The sequence below is a fragment of the Phyllobates terribilis genome, unplaced genomic scaffold (assembly GCF_046119375.1).
Source record: "Phyllobates terribilis strain yellow unplaced genomic scaffold, ASM4611937v1 Scaffold_2__4_contigs__length_985480577, whole genome shotgun sequence".
Classification (NCBI taxonomy): Eukaryota; Metazoa; Chordata; class Amphibia; order Anura; family Dendrobatidae; genus Phyllobates; species Phyllobates terribilis.
Window position 1 is genome coordinate 584,230,372 of NW_027362762.1, and position 20,928 is coordinate 584,251,299.

Consider the following 20,928-nt stretch of genomic DNA (forward strand, 5'->3'; position numbering starts at 1 on the left):
GGGAAAATACATATGCTTATGCAATTAAATAAATTATGTAAAGATCATACAATGTGATTTTCTGTTTTTTTATTTTTAGATTCTGTCTCTCACAGGTGAAGTGTACCTACAATAAAAATGACAGACCTCTCCATTCTTTGTAGGTGAGAAAACTTGCAAAATCGGCAATGTATCAAATACTTATTCTCCCCACTGTGCATATATATATGTGTGTATGTATATATATATATATATATATATATATATATATATATATATATGTGTGTATATATGCATATACATGTGATATACATCATGTTAATGTATTTTATTATATCTTTTGTTTGCAGAGCTATACAACTGTTTTAAAGTGCCTGAGTTTCCCCGAAGGGTTAAGCGGGCAGGTCCTGCACCTGTTAAATGTGAGCACACAGGGTGTGTTTACTCAGGTAAGGGACAGTACTATATAAACTAAGATGATTCCATGGGAGAGAGGAAGAAAACAACTAAGAAAGCAGAAAGAGAGAGAAGGTAGTGTGAAGAAAGAATTGTGAATCCACGAAAAGAGAAAAGAAAAGGGCTTAAGGTAAAAAAAAAACTAAAAAAGTGATATGGAACACACAAAAAGTAAAGAAGAAATTAAATAAGTGTTAGCAGAAATAGTAGCAGAAACAGTGGTAAAAACAGCATCAGAAATAATAATAATAAGATAGTTTTTGATGATAAATCTGAAGCCAAAACATAACTAGTATGCCATAAGGAATTCACGATAAGGTGAGAAGGAAGAAGAAAATGGGAGAGACATCCCTTGCAACAGGGACACGTGTCTCTTCCAGGATTTAAAGCATCGTCAGCGAGAGACAGAGGGAGGAGAGAGAGACTTAGAGAAAAAGAGGAGGGAAAGGAGAGAACTGAAATAAACACTGGCAAAGAGATCAAGATAATACAGAGGTAAAAGAGAAGTGTGAAAGAATTGACATAAATAACACTAAAATCTTGCAAGATACTCTCATTTTGGGCAGGTAATATTTTAAGAACAACTTTAAAGAAATTGTTTAATACTTATCTGGTCTTTAAATCTACCTTGAGATTTAATTTTAACAATGTTTGCATTTTGGATCTGTGTTGCTTTACACCCATCTTGTGTCTTGTACCTTTTAGTGTCACATGCAGTGTATAGTACATGTCAGGTCTTGTTGTAGAACATGTTATTTTTCGAATTGGTTCCATTCTTGATATTATGTTACATGTGTTGTTAGCGGGTAAAATAAGGAGTTTTTCAGAAATTTGTCCTCTATTATTAACTCGTTCCTACCGTATCCTATAATTATTTAGCCAACTTCTGAAAGTTCCTGGAGGCAAACTTTTTTCTCAAAAATCAGGATGTCCATTAAGTGGACCAAAAGCAAAGTTTTTTGTTGTCAAGCTATATTGAACCATAGATGGCACAGAAAAGATGACAAGATCATAGGAGTTTAGTATATCTCTGTGTGTCCCTTATGATTTCATGTGTCATTGTGTTTTTATGTACAGGACGCTCTGTGCAAAGACTTTGTAGTGTTTCAAAGATTTTTTATTCTTATTTACAATTAAGAGCTTATAAAGAGCAACTAACTGCCCACAACTATAAATTGTATTTTGTAGTCCTACTGTTCAACTGTATGTCTATTTGTGGGTAATATTTACAATTGCTGGCACTTTTTTATATATTTTTAAATTAATTTTATTCCTTTACTTTACAATATAGAAATATGGTCAAAGTCTTGTTTTACATTTTGGTAGTAATACTTTTTTGCCTTTGTAGTATTTCATAAAGAATTGAATTACCCTAAACAATTAGGGGTATAAAACGTGTGGAGATGAAATATGCTCTGGGAATAAACCATTTGACCTTAGTAGAACTATGGTTGCTATTCTCCTTATCTTATTCCTTGGAAGAAAGGACTTTCATTATACAGAGCCTGGTCTCTTTTAACAAGCTTAAACATGTCTTTATCTCTGTTCAACCACTGGAATATATGAGATTTTAGTGTTTCAAACACAACTGAGCAACATATATAGCACAATTACAATTGATCCCCAGAAGCAATTACCTTGAGTAGAGCAATCATTTTCTGCCACTGCAATAGTCTGATGGTTTTCTAATGAGGTATCCCAGCAATTGTATTTAAATTCAATAGTAAAATAGTCCAAAATGTATTAAAATAGAAATGTAGCATGTGTGATTTATCTGTAAACCTCAGTTTCCTAAAATTACAGAAAAAAATGTGCTTAACCTGACTAAACATGCATTTTGATTTAAGGCTACATTCACTTATCCATGTTTCTCCTGGACAGCACATGATCCCATAGAGTTTCATATATCAATGTCTGGTCCATGAAAATTATTACAAGTCCTATTTTCGTCCGTTTTGCAGCTCAAACACGGCCATTAAACTTTATGGGGATTTGTATAACACTGATGAAACATGAAAGATATACTTTATACACTGTATTCCCTCCATTTTATCATTCATTATTCATTGTTCATTGCTAAAGCGCATCTGTCAGCAGGATTGTGCTCAGTAAACTACATACACTGTCAGGTGGGTGACATTACACTGATTAAAATGATACCTTGGTTGATGAAATCTGTCCTGTGGTTCTTGTGTAATCTTTACTTTCAGTTTGGAGATAATGATAGCACTCGTGCTTCGGGGCGGCCTGTGGGGGGCACTCTATCTGCTGCTCTGCTTACATATTCATCTGTATGCTCTTATGATAGCTCACCGTGCCTTCACTGACCTGCCTCCTATTTTAACTAGCCCCGCACTACTAGATGCATTATGTAAAATAGGAGGCAGGCCAGTGAAGGCATAGTGAGCTGTCATAAGAGCATACAGATGAATATGTAAGCAGAGCACCAGATAGAGCCACCCCACAGGTTGCCCCGAAGCACGAGCATATCATTATCTCCAAACTGAAAGTAAAGATTACACATTTCATCAACCAAAGTATCATTTTAATCAGTGTAATGTCACCCACCTGACAGTGTATGTAGTTTACTGAGCACAATCCTGCTGACAGGTGCGCTTTAAGAGACAATATATAAATAATAAAAGTTCAGGGGTCTGACGCGCCCCCAGGGCCGTGGGGTACTCGGCAGCTGGGCCTCTAGATGCCGGTTGGCAGGGAATATCACGGTGGCTGACCCGGTCTGTGACCCAGGGCGGTCAGTGCAAAAAGGGGTTATTTTTAGACAGTTCGTGACGCCACCGGTGGTGTCTGGTGAGGATCACCAGCGCTGCAACAGTCCTCTGAGGCAGATGTTAGGGCAGCTTGTGATGGGATGGCTCCCCACAGGTGGAGCAGGCCTCAGGGCAGTGTAAGTGAATGGTGGTTGCGCTGGGCGTTGTAGTGCAGGGAGGGAGTGATGGCGCGAACGAAATAATTGGACAGAGGCGGTGCAGTGCAGTCATCCGTGTCTTTACTCACAGTTCTTAAAGCAGTCCACAGGTGCACTGTACAGGTTAAGGCCTCCCGCGTCACGCTACGTTCACCGGGCAGGGGTTCAATCCTTCCTCAGGCAGCTTGGGAATACCTGGCAGAACCCCACTTTCTCGTGTTCCTATTTTGACCGTCTTTACACTGGTCTTTCTCCCTCTTGCTCTGCACTGCCCACTCTCAGGTACCTGTTCAGGTACTCTGAAGTCCCTCCTGTCCGTCGGAGTTATACAGACTTGCTTGACCCTCAGGAGACTAGAATGCGGCTTCGATCCCTCTGTCTTCTGACAGATGCGGGGCATACCGATGCCGTCCTGCACGCGCCGTACCCCCTAGGATCCTTTCTTAGAATGGAGCCTACTCCCTGCTCCCCTCCTGGGCCTCCTGACTTGGCCCTACTTGTGGAGCAGATCTCCTAATGAGACTCTGCTCCCGGACTGTTCTTCTGAACTGTCCCGAGCTGTTCTTCTGAACTGCTCCCTAGAACTGAACTGCCACCCTAAGATGGGTTCCCTATTTATACTCCTACCAAAGTGCTCCTTCTAACTACTTCCTCCACCCACACCCACTACTGGTTCCCCCTACCTTTGGGTTCCCCCCACTCCAGCCAGGGTCAGGGCTCAGCAGCTGCGTTCTGCATGTTGCCCCTCCAGCCAGCCTGGAGCAGTGTAGTGTTGGATGCAGGTGTTTGGGGTACCATGCAGCACTCCCTCCTTACCTGAGAGAAGGGAGACACCACACCTCTGGGTGAGGTGCAGTACCTCTGTGGCGACTGAACCCTCAGGGGCGCCACATCTCCCTCTTTTAGTTTTTAAAATATGGATGAGAAAATAATGGCTGCAACACAGGTGTAAAACAGAGGCAAGAGAAGAAATACTGGAGAAATACTATCCACTTGACACAGATTTTAAAAAATAGACACGTAAGTGTGACTGTAGTCTAAGTCACACTAACAATTAATATCTATGTAATGCAGTGGGACAAAGACTATCATGGTTATATTGCCAAGTTCAGGATTCATGCACATAGTAAAGTCTATGGTGGAGATTCATCAAATCTTTATTCCCAAATTTATGGAGAGAATTTTTTTGAAAAGTCACATTTTTTGCTCAAATGCAAGATTGTGAAAAATAGTGACTTTTTTGCCCCAGCTCCAACAAATTGGGCTGGTGCAGAACAGGGTGAGACGGACATAGCGCCTCCCGTTTGTCAAAATTCATGAAGGGCTGGAATAAGCTTTGTTGTGAGGCACATATAGAGGCACATGCCACTACACCCCTCACCTTATCCATTAAGACCTGTGAGCATCAAAACGCCCCCCCCTCATCAAAACCCATGAATCGTTGGTCTTGATGAGTCACCCCCTATGACTTATAGTTTAGGTATCACATCCCCCTATGTGTAGGTATCGCATCAACTTAGGCACTCAATATACTGTTGTCTGGTAGCTTTGTACAGTGTCATATTATTGAAATATCTTCTACTAAAAAAATGGATAATTTACAAGGGTATAGTAGAGACCTATAGACATTTTGGGGTGTTTTTCGATTGCTCCATAAAACGCAGACATTGTGTAAGGCTGTAAAACGGCACTGTGAATGAGGTCTGAATTTTTTCTTTCTATAGAACTGACTGGGAGGAAAGCCTGGGAACAGCGCAATAAATATTTCATTACATGATAAAGTATAATTCAGGACTGTAAAGTGAGTGCTTCTCATTGACAGTAAAAATTTAAGCTCTGATTATTTTTCAGTAAAACTATTTGGAATGAGTCTTAATTATTTTTCCTCTTTGGCATCAGTAGTATTAATAATATGTCAGTAAAGGTAGCAACTCAGCTTCCTCGTCGTGCTGTGTGAATCATATCGAGTTAAACCTGTAACGCTCATCATTTGTAAGATTTTGCACTGAAATTGTCATTTTTCTTGCTATTTTAGTAACATGTAACTTGCTACTAATGGTGGTCTTACACATCCGATAGTTTTCTGTCCTTCCACATCCGCATAAGCATACACACTTATTTGAGGATGCAAGTGTCCTGTATGAACAAAGGAGAGTAAGCTGTTGCCAGGCGTCGGAGTAAGTGGCTTTTCTCCGTAGTGAAGAAAGGGAAAAGGACTGGGTATTTAACTTCAGAATGTCCAATTCTTCTCTTCCCCAAAATCAGTGGAATCGAACACTGTGAATGAAGGCTTTTTCTTAACATATGACATTTTACCTTATTGTTATATTTATTAAAAATAATAAAACAGTACAACTTTGTGCAATCCTTAGAACTACAATATACAATAAACGGTACATTAATAAGAAAAACATTAATGTTAAAAAAAAAAAATGGTATGAGAAAGGGACAGCTATAGATATATACGTTATAATGGACCTGAAGACCATACAGGCTTGGGACTGTTTATATTATTGGCTTTATAACATGGATTGTCACATGGCAGAGAAACTACAAAAATAGCATCTAACTATGCATCTGTCAAATTTATTGCAAATGGTTATATGTTTGAGAAACAGCATCTCTATTCTCTACTTTCAATGCTCTCATCTCCACACCAATAGAAATTACTGTGAACATAGGCTTTGCTTATTGACTCCCTATTTGACTTCTCCCAAACATAAGCCACAAAGCACTGATAACTTCACGCTGTATGAACATTGTATACACTTTGCATATTACTTATGTGTGGGATACATGTTTTTTTCAGCACTATGAAATATTTTGGCCTCCATCAAAGGTCAATAATACTTTCTTACAGCATAGTATAAAAACATCAGAACTAGTACCTTACAGCTCTCAAGACCATCTTGATTAGCAGCGAGTTATGTTCTCTGGTCATTTTCTAGCATTTGGTCTCTGGTTGCTAGTGATATGGAGACTTTTTAATCCCTTGTGACTACCTGTACCAATCTATACTAATTTGGTTGCTTTTTGATCTCCCTACTTTTACCGGCTTTGAAATTCTTTGTGATTCAGTGTGGACTGTAACATTTCTTATGACGCACAGCACTTGTCTGTAGAATATTAGGACTCTCAATTCTACTAGTAATAATAATAATAATTTTTATTTCTATAGCGTGAACATATTCCGCAGAACTTTACAATTCAGACTTGGTGGCATATAAATACTTCAGGAATAATTGACTGAGCTACAACATCTATAGGTTTCCTACTTCTGTAAAGGAAGAATCCTGTAATGACTGCACTTTCACCATAAAGAGAAACAGTTACCTGTATCAAAGTCATTTCCCTGAATAATAGGGTTTAGCGCTGTTCTGCAGGTTCACAATTACAATATACCATCTTTTGTCAAAGTGTAGTAAAATATTTTGTTATATGTCCTATATTTTGAATATTGGCCATAATTTGTTGAACATTACCAATTGTCACAATCTTGATCATTACACTAGTTTTCCCAGAACTGAAAACAGAGACTAGAAAACTGTCAAAAATAAAACAAATGACATGGAAGTGTACTGTTTGCATTTGTTGAGCAGCTAGTCCTACAGCGTCACTATATAAGCAAATCATCTCAAGACTGTGCACGAACAACTGATTCAACTGACTCTGCCAAGAGACACAAACTGACATACCTTGTGGGCTTAGTGAAATGTACTTACAAGTTTTTTAATTGTAAAAATTATTTTGAGAAGGAATAGTTTGAGAGAGGAAAAGGAATAAAGCATAATCCTTACAGATTCCTGTTAAAAGAATGATGATCCGCTTCCTTGAAACCCAACGGACCTCATCCCTGTCAATAAGACCCTTAATGCCATTTTTTTGTATTTCTGTTCCCATAATGAAGCAGAGATATATGTAATTAATAATGTGGATGTAAACGTTCTTAAACCAACTGTGATCTTACTTTTACCAGTTCCACAAAGCTGGTAAGAACATACACTTTCATGATAAGTGATTTTGATATACAATAATCCTTTAAACAAACTATACTTGACAAAGCAGGAAATGTTCTAAAGGGCCATAGAATAATAGCATGCCTATACCTTCATCAAATTGACAAACCTCAGCATAGATGAAAAAAAGTTATGAAACAGTTTTCACATTTTATTATATACAAGAATGGGTCTTTTACATATTGTATCTGATTTCATCCTTTGAAACTTCACTTTCTAATATAAGCTTCTGGGATCACAGCTGCTAGGGAGTAGACATGGTTTGTTTACAAATGATTGTCTATGGGTGTGGGATAGGTCTGTAGCATATGTACATATTCATTCTGTCGATTTCAGGAGATCAAATGAGAAATTTGCTGCTGCAAACAAGATCAACCTTCTGAGACAGTTTAGATATATTGATTATTTTGAGTTTTGGAAGCAGTGATGACATACATCACATATGTCAAACTCTGGCGTGCAAGATGAGTATATCTGGCCCCCTGGTTCCACGCTCGGCATCGCGCTTTCACCCAGCATCACAGTTTCAACTACAGTTGAAACTTACAGTTGAAAACAATGACGGAGGAGGAAGTGTCAACTGATGCTCGTTCTCCCATCATTCCTCCTCTGCATATGACGTCTCAGCGGGCGCAATGACGTCATTACAATACACCCGCTGTACCGAAATGTACAGAGGATCTGAAGACACCATAAGGAGACCAGAGAAATGGTAGAACAGGTAGCGGTGAGTCATTTTTTTTTTTTTATCTGGGGCCTATTCGATTGTATGGAGCAATATGCGGGCTTATTATACTGTATGGAGTACAATGTGGGACTTGTTATGCTGTGTGGAGCACTACATGCGGCCCTTTATACTGTACAGGTTACTGTGTAAGGCCATTATATTGTATATAGCTCTATGTAAAGCCATTATATAGCATGGAGTACTTTGTTGGGCCATCACACTGTATGGAACACTAAATGGGGCCCATTATACTATATGGAGCACTAGGTGGACCCATCATATTGTATGGAGCACTATGTCGAGCACATTATACTGTAGGGTGTAGGGAGCACTATGTGGGGCCATTTTACTGTATAGCTGTATTGAACATTATGTGGGGCCATTTTACTGTATAGCTGTATTGAACATTATGTGGGGCACTTTATACTGTATGGAGCACTATGAAGGGCCATTATGATGTATGGAGTACTATGTGAAGTCATTTTACTGTATGGAGGACTATGTAGGGCCATTATACTGTATGGAGCACTATATTAGGCCATTATACTGTATGGAGTACTGTATGAGGCCATTATACTGTATGGACACTGTGTGGGGCCATTATACTGTATGGAACACTATGTGGATCCAATATACTGTATGGAGAACCATATATGGCCCATTATATGATATGACACAATATGTGCTACCTATTATATTGTATGGAACACTATGAGGCCCCTTTTACTGTAAGGAGCACTATGTGTGGTCAATTATACTGTATGGAACACTGTGAAGCCATTATACTGTATGAAGCACTATGTGGGTTCATTATACTGTATGGAACACTATGTGTGGATCATTATACTGTATGGAGCACTTTGCGAGACCCTTTATATTGTATTGAGCGCTATGTGAGGCCACTGTACTGCATAGAACACCGTGGGGCCATTATACTGTATGGAGCATTAGGTGGGCCCAATATACAGTATTGAGCATTATATGGGACCATTATACTGCATGGAGCACTATGTGGGCCCATTATACTATATGGAACACTATGTGGGGCCATTGTACAGTATGGAGCACTATGTGGACATATTATACTGTATGAAGTTCTATATGGGGCTCATTAAACTGTATGGAGCACTATGTGGGGGCCATTATACTCTATGGAGTACTATGTGGGACTCTTTATACTGTGTGGAGCACTATGTGGAGCCATTATACTTTATGGAGCACTATGTGGTGCAATTATACTGTATAGAGCACAAGGGGGGCCAGTATACTGTATGAAACCCTATTTGGGTCCATTATACTGTATGGAAGAGTATGTGAGGCAATTGTACTGTATGGAGCACTATATGAGGCCATAATACTGTATGGGGCACTATGTGAGGCTATTCTACTGTATGGACACTGTGTAGGGCCATCATATTGCATGGAACAATGTGGGTCCAAAATACTGCATGGAGCAGCATATATGGCCCATTATACTGTATATAGCACTATGTGAGCCCATTATTCTGTATTGTGCACTGTGTGGGGCCAATATATAGTGTGGAGCACTATGTGGGGCCATTATACAGTATGGAGCACTATATGAGGCCATTATACTGCATGAAGCACAATGTGAGGCTATTATACTGTATGGAGTACAATGTGGGCCTATTATATTGTATGGAGCTCTATATGAGGGCCATTATACTGTATGGAGCATTATGTGGGAGCCATAATACTGTATGGAGTACTATGTGGGATTCTTTATACTATGTGGAGTGCTATGTGGTCCATTATACTTTATGTAGCACTATCGGGGGCCATTATACTGTATGGAGCACTAGGTGGGCCCATTACATTGTATTGTGCACTATGTGTGGCCATTATACTGTATTGAGCACTATGTGTGGCCATTATACCATATGGAGAACTATGTGGGGCCATTATACTTCATGGAGCACTATGTGGGCCCATTATACTGTATGGAGCACTATGTGGGGCCCATTATACTGTATGGAGCACACACGATCTCGATTACTCACTACGCAGCTATCGGCAAGTGAGTTGAAAGTGTATGGTGTACACAGTTCTGGATTCCAACGCATGGAATATGTGTATACACCCCCGTAAGTCACTGACAGCTTCACGATAGCCCAATTATGCTTATTCGCTGCCACCACCGATCAGCTTTAAAATACAATACAGGCCTGATCGAACGCCTGCTTTCTGGTAGCGTATGGCTTCGGGGGAGGAACGATTACAGGACAGAAGGAACAGACTATTACATTTTATATTTAATCCAAAAGGGAGGCAGTGTTTATGAAAAATATACAAAAGGTTTTACAAAAGGAGACAATACAGTACAGAATATACAGTTACTAGTGATGAGTGAGCATGCTCGCTAGTGCTCGGTGCTCGCCCGAGCATCTCACTGCTCGAGATGCTTGGCGCTCGCAGAGTATTTCCAGGGTTGCTCGGCGGGAGCTCGGGTCCCCTCCCTGCATGTTTGGCATTCTTTCCAGAGCCAATGAACATGCAGAGATTGCCTGCCACTCACTTTAATGCCGCAGCCATGTTGGTTGTGGCAGTACAGTGATTGGCTGGCCGCACAGCGTCTTCAGGTCTATATCAGACCTGGCGCCGCCATGCTCGTCACAGTCACTCCGGAATCAGACAGGGTAGGAAGAGGTGCTGCTGAGCTAGGGAGAGATTTGCTTGTTTCTAGTTAGAGTAGGTGTACCAAACTATATTAGAGACACATATCCATCTGAACAAACAGTCCTTCTGAGGACTAATCCATCTGCAGATGTCAGGCAGGCAGTGTATATATCTGACTGCAGTGCACATAGCTCAAGAGGCTCCATTCCGGTTCTGTCTGTTGCTGCTGCTGCTGTTAGATATTTCTAGAAATAGGCCCAGGTCTCAGGGGCCAGGAATAATTTTTTGGGGGATTTTAATCCTCATTATTTGCTTAAAAAGCAATCCAGAGAACACAGTTTTTCTGCACCATTTGCTTGTTGGTACTGCAGAATACAGCCAGGTCCTTTCCATATTACAGCGCTAAAAATCCAGCTATTTAAAACTGGCACCAGTTTGCTGTTCAAAATAGTTACATACAGGCAAGGTATTTAAAACTGTTTTCTCTGTCAGATAGATCACATATATGTTTTCAGAAAATACTGCCATTTCTGGCCTCCATTAAAAAAAATTTCAGTGTGTCAGTGAAGCTATTGACACCAGTTTGCTGTTCAAAATAGTTACCTACAGGTCAGGTATTTAAAACTATGGTTTGTCCGTCACACTGATCACATATAAGTTCGCTCCAAATTCAGTCATTTGTAGTCAGCGTGGAAGATATTGTCCACCATTTAAAATGGGCAAGGCACGTGGCAAGGGACGGGGAACTGGACGTGATGGTGATGGTGCATGCAGAGGCCGAGGCCGTGGGCAAGCTAAAATTGTGCCACTACAAATACCCACATCATCTCGCTTGACCTTCCTGTCCCAATTAACAGGGGACCGCAGAACACCATTATTGAACTTAGAGCAGTGTGAAAAGGTTACTGGTTGGATAGCAGATAATGATTTCAGTCATTTAGCCACCACCACCACCACCTTGTCTTCCACACGATCAAGTCTTAGTAGCTGTGAGTCTGGACCACATATTCTTCACCCTGAACCTCCTTCCTCCCACCATGCCGAGTGACCGGAGACAACTGATCCCACACTTGGACACTCCGAAGAGCTGTTCACTTTTCCATTTATAGATTCGGGCCTCTCGCCCGGTCCACTTGAAGCGGGGCAAGAGGAGATCGCATGTAACAATGCCCAAATATTTGAGCAGCCACATTCACACGAAGGGGATGGTGGGAAAGTGTCACAAGAGGTGGACGATGATGGGACACAATTGCCAGAAAGTCAGGAGGAGGACCAGAGTGCGGAAATGGAAGATGAGGTGGTGGATGATATAGTAACTGACCCAACCTGGCAGGAGGACATGCAGAGCGAGGATAGCAGTACACAGGGGGAGGGAGGCAGAGCACCCCAACAGGCAGGAAGAAGGAGTGTGGTGGCCGCAGAAAGAAGGCAGGCAACTGTTCCCCGTAACACCAACACGAAGGAAGTTGCCAGTACAACTGTTAGGTCTTCCCAAGTCTGGTTGTTTTTTAAAGACTTTGCCGATAACCCCAAAAAGGCCATTTGCACCACCTGCCATGCCAGCATCAGCAGGGGTGGCAAAATGACCAGCCTGACCACCACCAGCATGATCAGACACATGGCAGCATAGCACCCGACTTTGTGGGCCGAACCCCAGGGTCCAGGAACAATGTCTGCGGGTGGCACCACTGCCTCTTCTGCTGTTGTGCAGGCAAGCCTGTCGATGGTGCATGCGAAGATGCCTCCTGCCCTGCACCTGTCATTGCACACTCTCAAGTAGAAGTATCAGGAAGCACGTCCACATTCTTGTCCCAGCGCAGCGTTCAGTTGTCCATACCTCAGTCTTTGGAATGAAAGCGCAAATACGCAGCCAACGCCCCACAGGCCACACTATTAAATTCCCACATTTTGTTACTCCTTGTCCTCGAAATGTTGCCTTTTAGACTCGTGGAGACGGAAGCATTCTGCAACCTGATGGCGGCAGGTGTTAGAACCCTCCTGTTTGCTTTTTCCATCTTGTGTTTTGCAGTCACGTGACCATCTGCCTTTATATTCCAGCTCCACCCTTGTGGCTGTGCTGGACTTCAGTGTTTGAATGTTTCTCTAGCCAGGTGCTTCTGTGCCTTTCTCTGTCAGTTCGTTTGGTCCTTCTGGGACCTCTAGTACTTTTTTGCCTGTTTATCTTTTTGTGTTCTGCAACAACTTCTGTTTAGGAGGTGTCCCATTTTTGTCCCAGTCCTTAGTTCTATTAGGGACCCCTCCCCTTATGCTATAGGTCTTCATTCAGACTAGCCGAGGACTAAGGCGGGTCTGTTTGCTAGGAACAGGCAGCCCGCTACATCATAGGGATTCAGCTTAGTTTTACTGTAGGGACAGTTTTCCCTTATCTTTCCTTAGTACATGTTGCAGATCATAACAGCCGGGACCCAGTCGGACCTTGGGACGGAACACGTCCTCCTGACGCCAAGGATCGCAGGCCCTAAGTCAATCAAGGTTGTCCCCACAGTCTACAGTTCCTGCACCTCATCCTCCTCAGCCTCCCCCTCCTCTTCAGCCTCCATCTCTGAAATGCCCACATCAGTCACAAGCTGGAAGCACTGCAGCACTGCCTCGGCCAAGCAGTAACAGGCTGTGTTGAAGCTAATATGTTTGCTTAGGTGACAAACCAAACAATGCTGAAGTGTTGTGAACAGCTCTGAAAGAGCAGGCAGATCTGTGGCTCACACCGCTGAACCTATAGCCAGGCATGGTAGTGTGTGACAATGGCCGGAACCTGGTGGCGGCTCTGAGGCAAGGCGAGCTCAAATGACGCGCCCCCTGGGCCGTGGAGTACTCAGCAGCTGGGCCGGTCCTGGATTGGGGTAGTCATGGTGGCAGTGACCCGGTCCGTGACCCAGGGCGGTCAATTAAAGAGAAAACTAAAAGGAAAGGGGACTAAAGTTTTTAGAGATAATGTTCATGATGCCACCTGTGGTAAGCGGCTATATGGGGCTGCTGCTGCGGTGTAGATCCTCTGGAGCTGATGGTGACACAGCAGAGTTGGTTCAGCTCTCCACAGGCAGAGCTAAGCTCAAGGGCAGGAAAAAAGGGTTTTATGAGGTAGATGTTGCTGGTGTTTTGTAGTGCAGGGCTGGTGATGGCGCAGCAATAATTCAAGGACACAGTGGGGTGCAGTCTTCAGGTTTTACTCACAGTTGTTCAAGACTCCAGGTTACAAGGGTCAGTGTGTAACCTCCCACGTCGTCCTGTGTTCACCAGGGAAGGGGTTCAGCAAACTCTCAAGTCTCTCAGGAGTACTTAAACGGGACCCTGTTCTATGTTCATCCTCGGTCACCTTCCCTGCGCTTGGCTTTCGCCCTCTTTACCTGCACATCACAATCACCGTCCCAAGCCGGTAGCCTCGGGTCTTGTCGGGCGACTTGCAATCCCCTGGACCCTATGCGGCCACATTTTTGGCGATGTAATTGTGGTTGTTGGCAGCTGCACCTTACAAGTACAGCAGCCTCCGGTTATCTAGCTGAGCCTGGTTGTTCTCCACTAGTTTAAGGGCCGGTCCCCTCTGCGGCCTGATCCCTCCACGACCGTGTGGATTTGGGGGCGCACGGGTGGCATCCACACTCACCATGCCCCTGGGATCCCCTCTGTCTCTGGAGCCTTCCCTCTGCTCCCGTCCTCTCTGTCTTTTCTCCTGGGCCTCTCAGACGAGGCCCGCTCCTCTATCTCCTGAGCGGAGCTCCTCCTGAGCTCCCACTCCCAACTGTCTGACTGAACTCAACCCTTTCTAGATGGTTCCATTCACTCTAATACTCTTTCTGACGGTGCTCCCCTGGTTCACTTCCTCCAGCCACACTCACTACATGGTTCCACCCTTCAGCTAGGGACTAGGGACTGTGCTCTCCCTTAGGAGCAATCTCGCCCTTCCCTACTGAAGTGGAGTGTATTGGATGCAAGTGTGTGGGTCCCGGGTAGTACTCCCTCCTTACCTAAGAGTGGGGTACCACATCTCTGGGTGAGATGCAGTACCTCTGTGGCGACTGAACCCGCAGGGGCGCCACACACACACATACCATGCCTGGCCCATGTGCTTAACCTCGTGGTTCAGCAATTTCTCAAATCCTACCCGGAGCTGCCGGATATGCTTATTAAAGTATGCCGCCTGTATGCCCATTTTAGAAAGTCACCTACAGCTTCCGCCGCCCTTGCCGTGTTTCAGCAGCATTTGCAACCTCCGGCTCACAGACTTGTGTGTGATGTCCCCACAAGTTGGAACTCTACACTGCAGATGTTGGGAAGGATTTGTGAACAGAAGAGGGCAGTTGTTGAGTACCAGCATCAACAAGGCCATTGGTATTCAGTTCAGACTCCACACATAAGACCTCAGGAGTGGACATGAATATCAGACATATGTACCATCCTCCAAAACTTTGAGGACTCCACCAAGATGGTGAGCGGTGATGACGCCATAATTAGCGTCACCATCCCGCTTCTCTGTCTTCTGAAACGCTCTCTGCTCATAATTAAAGAGGATGCATTGCAGGTGGAGCACGACGAGATGGAGCAAGGAACCATATAGGGTGATTACACACAGCCCAGCCTCATCTCATCCCAATGTGGATTGGGTGACAATGAGGAAGAGAAGGAGGAGGAGGAAGAACAGGAGCTAGTTTTTTGTGGTATAGACAGTAGTACCTGCACAACTGTCATACCGTCTGTTCAGCATGGATGGCCTGAGGACAGAGAGGAGGAGGAGAAGGAGGAGGAGGAGAGCACGGTCACTCGTCCTCTTGGTGAGGACACGGAAGTCTTGCCTGTTAGCAGTCTGGCACGCATGGCTGAGTTTATGTTACGCTGCCTTTCCCATGACTCTCGCATTCTCAAAATTTTGGGTGACAGTCATTACTGGTTGGTGACACTTCTAGACCCACGCTACAAGGAGATTTTTATATCTCTTATTCCTGAGGCGAAAAAGTCTACAAAAATGGGGCAGTACCAGAAGGCCCTTGTTCGGGAACTATTAAAAAAATTCCCATCTGAAAACTCTGGCGGCAGAGGTCATAGTTCGTTGGACAACTAAGGACTACCGGTGAGAGAGACAAAACTTCAATCCAGCAGAGGCAGGAGAACACTGTCAAAGTTCTGGGATGATTTTCTCAGCCTCTCCCATCGCACAAGCCCTGAGGTGCGGGGTAATCTCACAAGGAGTGCAAAGTTTGGGAAGATGCTAAGGGAGTACCTTGCCGACTGTACCAACATCCTCCGTGATTCCTCTGTGCCTTATAATTATTGGGTATCCAAGGTGGATACAGGGAATGAACTAGCTCTCTACACCTTGGAGGTCCTGGCCTGCCCTGCCGCTAGCGTTTTATCAGAGAGGTTTTTAGTGCTGCTGGTGGAATTATAACTGATATGCGAGTGTCCCTGTCAACTGAAAATGCTGACAAGCTGACTCTTATAAAAATGAACAAGGGCTGGATTGGGCCAGACTTCTCAACACCACCGAATGATAGCGGCGTAACATAAACTCAAATCCAGTGTCTTTTCTTGGGAGGTGTATTCCCATGCACCTTTTCACACCCACACAATGGTATATGCTTCCTGATTTTGGCTATTTGCTCCTGTCCTCCTCCTTCTCCTCATCCTCATCCTCCACCACCATATCACCAAGGTCACAGTGGACTGTGATGCAACACCCACATAATTTTTTTAAAGAGTGTTTATGATGCCCGTAAAATATTTTTTTTTATACAGTATGTTCATATATACCCCCCAGGGGTAAATGTTTGTCTGCCCATACACTTAGTGCATGGGCATTACAAGTATAGGAGACCCGCTCCTTTCTAATGGGAACATTTTTTTATGAGGCCCTCTAAGTGTTTTCCAAAGGACATTGGAATGCCTCCCATTTTTTGTCAGCCCTTACATTCACTGCATAGGCCAACACTATGGGAGACCCACTTCCTAATAATGGGAACATTTTTTCATGAGGCCCGCTACGTCTCTTCCAAGGGGCATTGGAGTGCCTCCAAATTTTTGGCATCCCTTGCATTCACTGCATAGGCCAAAGCTATGGTAGACCCTCTCCTTTCTAATGGGAATTTGTCATTACTGTGGCCCTGCTCTATGTGTCTTTAAATTGATAGTGGAGTTTTTCCTAAATTTGGTCAGCCGTTGGACTCACTGCATACCCCATAACTGTATAGCAGACCCTCTCCATTCTAATGGGAACATGTCGTACTCATTACTGTGGGCCTTCTCTATGAGTAATAACAGTATAGGAGACCCACTCGTTAATAATGGAAACAGCAAAGCATAGCCAGCTGATGGCTCTGTAACAATAGCGAGGGCCGACTGCTGGCCTTTTAAGAATAGTAAGGACCGCCTGATGGCCCTATAAAAATAGGCTTTGTGACTTTCAGAGTCCCTCCATCATAAATGAAACAGGATGTGTCAGATGATGTGTCGCATACGTCATGGCCAGATAAGGTTGTAAAATGTTAAAATGACATTTCCCTGGGAATGCATTTGTCTTGGTTGAAAGCAATGCAAAAGTGCAAAAAGGCATCAAAAACGCTACGTGTGAACGTAGTCCAAGGTGTGGAGTATTTTTAGTTTTGGTTATTTTGCCTTATATACAAGTCATTACCCTGGAAAGGATGTTCCTTAACATATTTCCCAGGAAAATCCATTTTGGATTCGTTTTTGTATGTTTTATTGTGAGTCCATAAAAGTAGTGTAATACCTCTGACAACGTTGTTGACAGCAGTGACCTGGGAGACAGAAATGCTTCCATGGGTCTTCCACATGCTATTCCCATGTCATTTGAGCACTGTTCCCATCGATTTGGGCAATTTTTAGGCACTCTGCAGACCGCCGGGGGGGAGCCGCCTGAAAAATGCTCGAGTTTCCCATAGACCTACATTGGCCTCGTTGCTCGGGTCGAGCACCCGAGCATTCCAATTTGCTCGACCCGAGCATCGAGCACCCAAGAATTTTAGTGCTTACTCATCACTAACAGTTACACAAAATAAAAAGGGATTAACAACAGAAGCTTACTATACAGATCGGAGAAACGATTCAGTTTAGCTGGAGGGGAGGAGCTCCAATTGATTTGTTATCGAACATGACCCCTGTTATATAAAATATATACTCCCAGCATGAGTATGGACCCATCTTCAGCTGGGTCTTTTATGCTGAAGGGGTGACCTGTCCACACACCCCCTGTGATGGCATCATGTGGGCGGGGCTCCACCCTTCATGTTTTTTATTAAAATATCTAACTTCCGCGATAACTTCTCGCTGGTTGATGGCAGAAGCTCGCAAGTGATGTCATATTTTGTCTTACAAATTTACCTTTATTTAGAGACTAGACATGATGTGACTGCTGTTGGTTACCGTGTACTTTTGTATTATAGCTCACCAGAAGGGCTCACAGATTCGTAAAATTCTGCGTAGTGTTCCTTAGCTGACCCGGCCTCTAAAAATATGTGTCCCAATATTATCGGAAGTATAGAACTTCCAATATTCCATATTTCATGTTGGTGCCGGCGAGCACATGGGGATGCCCTAGGGGGTGAGAGAGAATTCTTTTGAAGCCAGAAACTGCATCTTCCTCACCTAGATGTATATTATCACAAGCCTGTGCCACTAAGAAATACACTCGTGTGTTAATTTGATTGGACTATTGGGCTTCTTTTACTCTGACAGATGATCGATAAGGGAGGGGGGGAGAGCGGTTTGCGAGAAATTCTTAATATTTCTATGACACCCATTATACTTTCTGTAGTGATGAGCAAGCATGCTCGCTACTGCTCGGTACTCACTCGAGCATCTCCTGCTCGAGATGCTCGGTGCTCGCCGAGTATTTCCGGGGAAGCTCGGCAGGAGCTCGGGTCCCCTCCCTGCATGCTTGGCACTCTTTAGAGAGCCAATGAACATGCAGGGATTGTCTGCCACACACTGTAATGCCACAGCCATGTTGGTTGTGGCATTACAGTGATTAGCTGGCCGCACAGCGTCATCAGGTCTATATCAGACTTGGCACCGCCATGCTCTTCACAGTCTACTCCGGAATCAGGCAGTGTAGGACGAGGTGCTGCTGAGCTAGGGAGAGATTTGTTTGTTTCTTAGTAAGTGTAGGTATACCACAATAAATTATACACATATCCATCTCAACTAACAGTCCTTCAGAGGACTAATCCAGATGCATAGATATCAGTGCTAAGCAGACAGGCAGTGTACGTGGCAGACTGCAGTGCATATAGCAAGAGGGTCCATTCCAGTTCTGTCCGCTGTAGCTCCAGACAGGAAGAGGAGGAGGCAGAGCCTGCCATCTGCTGCTAGGACTGTTTGGCCTTGTGGAGAGAGCTCCTGGTAAGGGAGGTAATTTTTCACCTGGGACTTTTGTCTGCCCTCTGGCAACCCGGCGGGGGGTGGGAGGATTATCAACCCGTCTAGGACAACCAAGTCTAGCCAAGGCTCAGGACCCAGCATGAAGACCCGAAGGACCCCCAAGGCCATGGCCGTGGCGGCTCCTCCCCCCGGAGGTAGGTCGAGTATGAGCAAGGGTGCTGCAGTGGTGCACCTTGATTGGGGCACCAAGGTGGCGAAGGAGTCAACCATTAGCTATAGCTCCCGCGAACCTCTGCGAGTATGAGGACGCCTCAAGGAAGCTAAAATCCCTCTGGGGGAGTTGAGGGTACCTCAGAAGAGGTCCGACAGTGCCTCTAGCAGTAAAAAGGCTGAGCTATCCGCCGAGGTCAGGAGGATCAAGCGGGCCATACAGGAGGTGGAGAGCCGGCGGTGTGTCATCTTGGCTGGCAGCGGGCCTTTCCGGGAGAAGCTGGAAAACGATGACCGGTTCAGAGCCATGACAGGTGGATCTCTGGAGGGGTCACGGAGCTCCGGCCAGGTAGTAGAAGAGGATGATGAGGAGGAAGAGGAGTTCGAGGAGGAGGTCGCGCCCTACCCACCGCCTGGTGGCCTGGTAAGTGATCTCCAGGCGTCGCACAGCGGGATAGCCCCTGAGCAAATGGCTCTCCCATCTGATTCTGGCTCTTCAGAGGGCAGCAGGAGCCAGGGGGAGGATGAGGAAGGCGGTAGCAGTAGCATTGAGGGGGGCTGCCTCGTCATGCAGCAGATCCGGCAGATCGAGTCTCCGGTACATTTTAACCAGCTGACGTTCAGGAATGAGATCTGCGAGGACGAGGCAACCGGGAGCGGGATGAAGAGGAAAAAGACAAAGAAGGCAAAAAGAAAAACATCGGTAGCACATAAATTTGTGTTTGTCCCCCTCTCTGGGGCCCCCCGGTCCCATTGTGTGGCACCCGCTACCCACTCCAGCTCGGGCTCTGTTGTGGGTCTGCAGCGGGAGAGCGGGGAAAATATAGGCCATGGCACACAGAGCGCTGTCTCTGTTTGTGGTAATGAAGGCGGTGTGTCGGATGTGTCTGACATGGAGCATGGCGCGGAGGGCGGCCCGGCGGCAGGCAAAAACTGTGGTGGTGCTCAGGCTGTGTCCCATGTGAGTGAGGGGGCTGGCCTGGCATCTGGTTTGCCTGTTGGTGTGCGGGCGGCGGCGAGCGTAATTGCCGCTGCCTCCTGCACTGCTGGTGGCACACTGACAGCCAGGGTCGCATCTCTGGCAGCGTGTGCTGGGGTGTCTGGGTCCCCCACTCACAGATCCGTTAAAACTTGATCACCTTTAGGGACCCAGGCACCTGGTAAGGCACCTGATAAGGCAAAGAGTAAGGGGCCTGCGGCTCTGGCAGAGCTGGTCCGCAGCGAAGTTGGGGCCCAGTAATGGGTCAGCGCCGGGGGCTCTGCCGCTGGTGTATGCCGAGGGGGAGTGGCCTAGCCTGGGGCCGGCCGCAGGAGTTGCTGTAGCCAGACTCTTTGCGGCTAAAGGTGTGACGTTGGGGGGTGCTGTGCCCCTGGGAGCTGGTGCCGCAGGACCAAGTGCCCCTGAGAGTAGACCCGGCTCCCGGTCACGTTTGGGCGTCCTGCCATGGCCGGTTTTGGGGGGTGTGGCCTCCCTGTCATCCCCAGCCCATGTGGGAGTGGCCTCAGAGGGCCGTACTATGCTGCCAGGTGCTGGGGGCGTGGCTTCCTGGGTGGAGCGTGGCTTCCCGGGTGGGGGACGGGCCCGCCCATGTGGGAGTGGCTCCAGAGAACTGTGCTGCCGGGCA

At 45.2% G+C, this 20,928-nt stretch overlaps 1 protein-coding gene across 7 annotated transcripts in view; it reads left to right on the forward strand.

The window, feature by feature from the left end:
• Positions 1–350: 350 nt before the first annotated feature.
• The window catches only part of SPDEF (SAM pointed domain containing ETS transcription factor), a 319,442-nt gene continuing 298,864 nt past the window's right edge, over positions 351–20,928 (forward strand). The window contains exon 1 of one of the 7 annotated variants that reach the window (XM_073670630.1): positions 351–565. The gene's annotated coding sequence lies outside the window, so the exon portion shown is untranslated. Of the gene's footprint in view, positions 566–598; positions 1,002–20,928 lie in introns of those variants that run through there. The other 6 variants (XM_073670626.1, XM_073670632.1, XM_073670629.1 and 3 more) reach the window with 6 other exon arrangements.